An 8,013-nucleotide genomic window follows, 5' to 3' on the forward strand; every position below is an offset into this window, starting at 1 on the left:
AACAGGTATTCCTAGAGCAGGACGGAATATCAGAAGAAACAGAAAAAAAGCAGGGTATTAGAAAGGTAACGCTGAGCAATAGAAGTCTCAGAAAATATCTAAAAACTGTTGCAATGGATAACAACGCAGAACTAGAAGATAAAAAAGAGAAAAAAAAAAATGCATTCAGACTCCTGTAAGGTTAATTAAGATTAAAGTACAAGGAAAAGTTCTCAAGACAAATGTGAATTTTAAGCAAAACTTAAAATCTACAGCAACCTTGTTTTATTAGGATGTCAACCCACATCACCTAAACCTTCTTTTACGTAAATACCATAAGGATTTCCAGATCCTCATGATTCATAGGTCATTCAAAAGACATTGCAATCAACTCCCTATATCCCACTGGGCACTTGTTTTCCTGTGATCCAGATATACACACAGACAAGAGAAAAGTGAAAACATCAATCACTGCCATCTTTCCAGATGAAGGCACAGGCATCTCTTCACTCTTCTATAACCTAGTTGTGTCCATTGCAAAGAAATTATTTGTCTGCTTCTTGGAGAGAGATGAACTCATAATTAACAGGTAGCTACAATGACCCTACTTACACTGCAAATATGAAAATTACATACAGCACATGCCTGTCTTTGACATTTATAAATGCTTCAACTTACCATGTATGGCAACAATCACTATTTCAGCACAGGGCTATGAAAGAAGACTTTTTAGCTCAATAGGTTACACATGGCTTATGTACTGGCTTTGGTTTGTTTTATAGCATGAACTCCATTATCTGACACTGGAAGAAAAAGGGATTTACAAACCAGCAACTGCTAACTCAATAGTTCAGATTTTACAGCATATTCCAAAATCAAACTTGGTTAATCTGATGACAATGTAAGTGTTTCTATTCACTCTAATAAGCTTTTGCTAAGCTCTTTTCTAAACTCCAATTAGCACTTCAGAACATGCTCACCTATAAGACAGTGAGCTTGACTTCATTCTGGATCACACCACAAATAATGCTGTTAATGAAATTCCAACTACAAGAACAAGATGTTTCTTTGGATTTACAAGAAAACTTTCTGAACGTGTACAAAAAGACGACACGAAAACTTTTCTCTCAGACTGAGGATATCTGATCAGAAGTTAATATAAACAAACTTCCTACTGCCATTTTTACAGTCCCTTCTTGTAAAGGACTAATGTTTGCAAGATCTGATGTGATCCTGCAACTTAAGGTCAAACTAGTTGCTCAAAATGCTGCCAAAACAGATAGGATGACTGAACAGATGAAGAGAAATGGGATTTCTCATGTAAGGGGACAGCAGTATCCCCCCTGCAAACATCTATGAAGACAGTTGGTTAAGAAAAAGCAAAGCTCTCTATATCACACTTCTCAGCTGGTGCGTATATTTGTAATGCAGCATTATAAAAAGTTGGCACTGGCCCCATCTGTTGCATGTGACTAGCAGAGCTTATTCAAATTAGCTAGTACTAAAGTACACAAGTACTAAAACATACACAGCAGAAGACAAAGTCAGGCATAAGCAGCTCCTTCTATCACTTGTGCAGCTTCTGTAAATATCTCCTCTTCTATCTCACCCCTATGGCAAGCAATGAAATTCAAATTACAAGAATACTTAACTGCAACATTAAAGACTTCAAGATACTAGATACACACCAGCTTTGAAAATATTTCCACTTCTGCTCCATAGATCATTTAAAATTCCTGTTTGGAAATCCCCGTTTACACCATCTATCTTTGGAGAAGGAAAGGAAGACTACTGGAAGTCATCAGCCATTTCGCACTTAATATTTAATGTTTTGCAACTGTAATCAATCTCATTCAAAACACAGTATGCATTTGGATGGCTACATACTGGCTTTCTCCATGCAAGTAAAAAAATGAAATGAAGAAGGGGGGGGGGGGGAGGGGAATGTACCTACACATTCTTGTTTATAAGACTGTATAGTGCTCTGAAAATGGAGGGCGATAACAACTACTTAATTGATTTTGCAAGTGCAACAGGATAAATTCAGTGTGTTCCTGAATTACCTTATAAGAGGTTGTCACTCTTTGATGGATGTCCCACTCTTCATTGTCTTCACTATTCATAATCTTGTGTGCCCATCTGCGTCAAAATCTTCTAGCCCTTTAAAAAAAATGATATTTCTTATTAGTTGCAAAGAGTAAAAGGAGAGGCTTACTTATTTTCACTTCGTACCTGTGCTAGAATGCTACATTTTAATGCAGTTATGCCAGAAAAGGCCCTAAAGTGTGTTTTCTCTCACTAACAGACAGTCGTCCAGAGGTTGGGGTGGGAAGAGTTTGCTTCTGCCAGATGAGGAAAAAGTTCCAGAGAATTTTATGAGAAAAAAAGAGAAACGAGAGATGCACTTTCTCTCTGGAGTAAACCCTGAAGAAATGGTCTAAACTCTTCTCTAAGGATTACGCATATCTGCTCTTGCCATGGAACAAGAACGGATGCAAAGGTTACAGTAGGTATTTCTGCCTGACTGCTCAACATCTCCCTGAGGGAGTCAGATGCCAGGAAAAACCTTCAGGATCCATTTAGCTCTGTCCAACACATTTTTGTGGGGTTTTTTGTTTGGGTTTTTTTTGTGTTTTTTTTTTTTTAATTTCCATCTCATCTATGCTTCCCTATCTAAAGAATAAAACCTGACAAAATAGAGCATGGACTTCTCTGTCCTTCAACTGGACTTCTAGCGCTGCCAGATAGTCACCCCTCCCTCAACACGACAGATCAGGCTCGCACAAACGGGTACAGATACCTTCACACTACAAGCGACACCTTCATCTCAACAACCTGCACCTTTTTCTTCACATAGAAAAACTATCCTTTTAGTATCGAAGTTTACTGAACTCCAGTCACAACCCCCATCCAGTTTTCTTCTTCAGACTAGTCCTCCTTATCCTCCTCGTCCTTCCTTGTCATCTGCAGTTAACAGGCTCAGTCCCAACATTCCACCATTTCTCACAGACCCCATACTAATCAATCTTATTTCATTAATTCTTTGTACACCTCTGTCTATCCGACCTTTTGTTCCCTTTGGCTGCAAGCTTCTCGCGACAGGACCCCTTATCACGCGTGAGCGCTGCAATAATACAATAAATAACAAAAGCATTAATTACTTCATTGGACAGCAGATCACACAAAACCAACTGTGACTGTTTGCTTCTGAAAACGAGTTGCACCAGAACAATTACACGAACTGGGCAGCTTTTAGCTTAAGTTAAAATTTCTGTCACTTAATGCAACATAAAATCTTGCTTTCCTGATGATGGCTCAGAAGAGGAGGATGAGAAAAGCTCTCTTCATCCCTCTTATGCATTTTCCAAGAGCTCTGCTTCCCAATATAAAACATACAAGGTCTGCAGATATGCTCACAGCCCTGCACAAAATTGCACTGCCATGACCTAATTTGATCACATTTCTAGCCTTGTTTTTTTTGCATAGATGATCAGCCGTTAGTTCACCTTTTTTTTTTTTTAACTTTTGCATGATTTTCACTTTAAAACCCACACATTTTTTATTAGCTGATGCAAATTAGAATTGCACTGACTTCACAGACTACAGACAAGGTAACAGATTGCTCCACTAAAAAAGTAACAAGCTTTTTTTCCCCCCAAAGGAGAATTAGCTGCATATGGCAAGAGTAAGATCTGCAACTTTAATAAAAAGAAGTCATATTTTGTGAAAGTAAAGCTCACTTACTCAATGACTTAAAGTTTGCTTAAAATACTAATAATTGTAGTAGAAGTGGCACACTAAAATAAAAAATAAGACAAACATCTTCATTATCTATTGATAATGTCTCATGTCGTCAAAGAGATCTTAGACTTCTCTACATCAATGTGTCACTTCATTAAAGTCATTGCAAACATCATGTGGAAAATTAATTCTGACATATGTATATACTTACTTCAAAGAAAGTTCAAGGTTGGTACTAAAGCAAGACCTTGTAACACAATATTTAGCTCCTTCAGACGGCCTAACAGATAGACCTGATTCCTAAGCTGAGAGATGACACATCCAAGAGCAGAACAAGGACCATAACTTATTGATGTTTGCCTAACTACAAGGGAAATGTACCATTACACATGACATTTAGTATCTAGCAGAGACCTAATCAGCGTAGATCCTAGTTGTCTCTGGTTGAAGTATTCCAAGACATTTAAATCAAATAAACAAACAAACAAAAAAAAAAAAAAGCCCTGTGGAATAAGGACAATCACATTAGCATTCATCGTTCTCACAACCCACTTCCACCCATTTCAAAACTTGAACAAGCTAAACGTGTTCTCACTCAAAGGGCATTTTAAAAATGGTCAATATGTGTTTCACAAAGAAACTAAATGCGACTATCATCTTCATATGTTGCTCAGCTTCCTATTTCAGGAGCTCTTCAGACAAGAGAGTAAGGCAAACCATCATGTTATTATTCATGTCCTCATACCACAACCATATAGTTCACAAATAACACGTGAAATATTAAGATTTCAGAGAGTCTTATAATCCTGAATGTATTTTCTGCTAGATGTTCTATGCCACATCCCAGACAGACATCAAGTGAGGTATCTAAGTGGTGGAGATGAAAATCACCAAGCAACACGTGAATTGCTGGGTCTGAAAGCAAGGAGTTAACAGTGCATGAATCCAAAACATCACAGAGGAACTGCTACTTCAAGGAAAGAAGCCTTCCCTCCTAATAAGCGGTCATTAAAAGTTGCACATTTCTTGTCAGAGCTGCTGTAACGCCAGCTTGGACATACTGAATTTAAAACAACTAAAAGAGTTAATTCAAAAGTCCTCCATCAACCTCAGGTGTTTATAGCACTGTGTGATGCTGACTGGTGGTGTTACACACTAATAAGCAGCTGTTGTGTTGTTACGTTCTGCAGGTGGCTGAAACTGAAGTACAGGGGTATCGTTTTACCCACTATTACCCATTTCACAGAGAGGCTGTGAGGTCTGACTTTTGGGCCTGATGGAGAATTAGTGAAATCACCCAGCTCACGCAGCTTCAGGTCTGCAAACCAGAGAGCAAAAGGAGAGACCTCACCTTCAGAAAGCACTGGTAACGCATCAGCTATTAACCATCCTCAAAATTCCCACCTATACATTGGCAACCTTAACCATAAGCGGAGCCCAGTGAAGAAAACACTGCAAATCCTCCCGAATCAAGGACCTCAATGCCAGTGCCAAAGCAAGGCCTTACACATCTTTTTCTGCACAGAATGTCGCATCAGGTTTGCACAGCCACAACTCTCCTGCCTCCAGATGTGCGCTGACAAACTGCAGGGAGCTCGTGCTCTGCAGCATGCTTGGAGATCCTCTTGGACCAAGCATAAAACACAATCTCTCTTCTAACCTACAGTGATGCTGTTACCAAGTACCAAACAGTAAGAGCCAGATGAAAGCTGAGCCTTAAAAGTAAGCAATAATTCATAGCGAGTGTTAATGCCTAAGATTTACATATTTTAACATGACTTGCTATCACTAAAGAATCCAAACACCAGTATTTCATAGAATGACAGGAGCAGGAAACAACGGCTAGTTCAGACCACACTAAAGCAGTCACTTCGGCCCCAAGACTCATAGCACAGCTGACGAACAAAATGAGTGCCACTTCGTTTATTTCATTCCACAATTTCTAGAAGACTTCTGTTTGCTTTGTGTGTCTTTTTAACATCGTCTAAAAGAATCCAAGCAGACAAAATTCACTGAATTACTTCAGAGGATAAAGTGAGTTTTCCACTGTGATAGCATCATTCTGTAAGCAAATGCTGGAACAACGGAAAACAGCCTCTCAGTCAGCACATTTCCTTTAAGAGTTTAGAATTTACAATAAGGCAAAACAAAAACAAAATGAATACACAGCCTGGAGATTAAAAAAAACCAAAACCACAATGACAAAGGACATGCAACTTTATCTAAGGGACTAGCACACTTGCAATACGCTGCATTTCTTCCAGAGATCCAGAGCAGGACTTCAGCACATCATTTATCTCTGTTCCTTGTTTTGACCACGTGCAAATTTCTGCCAGAAGCTAATTCCCCGATTCCTGTGAATTCAATCCCAGTCTCTGCATCTGGATCAAACTCTGCTGCACTAGCATTTCGCATTAGGAAGGAGCTTCACAAATCAAATGGAAACTTACATTTCCTTCCGTGAATAAATCCCAAAGATCTACAACTTACCAGCACCCAGAGGTGTCCTGGTGGAGTAGCTACATTCATCCAAACCCTGACATCAGATGCTCTGGATGGGTTGTAAAGAGGATGTTATAACAAACCAACTTCAGATGAAACAGGTGTGCCACAACTGCCCTGGTAAGTTTGTACTAATGCCCATCTGTCTTATTAGCATCAAAATCCCTCCCGCAATCACACTGGGCATGTCCACATGTTCCACTATTACTTGTGGTTTTGCAGTATGCTATCAAAATAACACAGAACGTTTCTTCCCTGAGCTTTCAAATTGTATCTCAGAACTTATTACACTTGTGATATGGGGAGGGGGGTTCTATTTGATCTTTGACATGTAGCAGCTACTTTTTATCAGATGCTAAAGACACCTATATTAGGAAAATGATCCACCCTTGACCAAGATTGTTGGCAACAGGTACTGCTCTTTCTTCTGCAACTAAATGCTAAAAAATAATTTATTGCTGACAATGAAAAACATTCTGGTACAATGATATCTCTGAAACACAACAAGGACCAGAGGGACCTATATAGAGGATATATTTGCCAAAATAACACAAACTCATCTACATTTGAAATGGATTAGAACGGATTCAAGTCAGACTCTGCATTAAAAAAGCACACAGAAACTCCATTATTTGGAGCACACTAACAGTAGGATGCAGAAAAAGCATAACTGACATCATTCGCTTCCCCTACTCTCTCTTCTTCTAGAACCTCTCTCTTCATCTTACCACGTAAAACAAGCAATTCTCCCTATGAACTGCTCTCATCCTAAAACCAAACCTTCCTCCTACCAGCAGGATTCAGTTTTTGATGACGCCTTTCATTTTTTCCCTTAAGCACCTAACAGCATTATCATCTTCTGTGATCTCAACCCAAAAGTAAGCACTTGTAAACAAACACCATCGAATTAAATGAACTTCAATTTTTGCAGCTCCATTACAATACAAAAAAGCCTGATCCATGCAAAAGTTAGGAACAACTAAGTCAACGTAATGCAATTACCATGACCTACTCCAATAAAGATTTTCGAATCAGAACAAAACCAACTCCAGTGTTGCACCCATACATTTGTGAAAAGGCTTTAAGAAAAGACCCTTTTAAGTCCTCAGAGAGATGCAATTTTCAGGGACAATCCTGAGATGATGAGACACAAAAAAACATTAAGTAGCAACTCATGTTCAAAATGTTTGCAGATTAAATTTAGAAAATGACAAAGTGCTACAAGAAGAAAGAGGAACCATACTTCAAATGGACTTCACAGCTTTCAAACTTTTAAAGTCCAGTAGCAGGTAGGTTTTAAGAGAACAAAGAAATCTAATTTTACCTATTCAAATCCATCAAAAATACTTACAAGAGGCCTCAGTCCCAGCCAAATCATGTGTTTAGGATGATACTGAGAGTCTACATGAATTATCACCTCTCTGGGTTTTTTTTGAGTGCTGTTTTCTCTCTTCTGTCTTATTCTGTTCTTTGGAGCCACAATTTTTAATTCTCGGTTAAGGCAGCTTAAACCTAAAAAATAAAAGTAGAACTGAGCCACACAGTGACATCAAAGGGAGAAATGGAGAACAAAAATGGTTAATACCAAAGCAACAGCAGGTCAAATCGGAAAAGGCTTCAAAAATTAGGAAGGAAAGGGTTATTTACCTAAATCGGGATCTCAACTCAAAAAGAAGGGCACTCTCGGGATATTAGAGAGTTGGAGGGACAGTACCAGCAGGACCGCTGCCCTGTCAAGCCAGCGCCTCCAGGGAATTGAAGTAAAAGAGAAGTACTAAAGAATGGGACAGG

The 8,013-nt window shown here is 38.9% G+C and overlaps 1 protein-coding gene across 2 annotated transcripts in view; it reads right to left on the reverse strand.

The window, feature by feature from the left end:
* The window catches only part of ASB7 (ankyrin repeat and SOCS box containing 7), a 28,784-nt gene extending 21,063 nt beyond the window's left edge, over nt 1-7,721 (reverse strand). Inside the window, exons 1-2 of one of the 2 annotated variants that reach the window (XM_086620118.1) lie at nt 7,574-7,721; nt 2,043-2,139 (exon numbers count right to left, since the gene is read on the reverse strand). The gene's annotated coding sequence lies outside the window, so the exon portion shown is untranslated. Of the gene's footprint in view, nt 1-1,667; nt 1,696-2,042; nt 2,140-7,573 lie in introns of those variants that run through there. The other variant, XM_086620119.1, reaches the window with a different exon arrangement.
* Between the last annotated feature and the right edge of the window lie 292 nt (nt 7,722-8,013).

Source organism: Tauraco erythrolophus, chromosome 14, assembly GCF_009769465.1.
Source record: "Tauraco erythrolophus isolate bTauEry1 chromosome 14, bTauEry1.pri, whole genome shotgun sequence".
NCBI classification, from domain to species: domain Eukaryota; kingdom Metazoa; phylum Chordata; class Aves; order Musophagiformes; family Musophagidae; genus Tauraco; species Tauraco erythrolophus.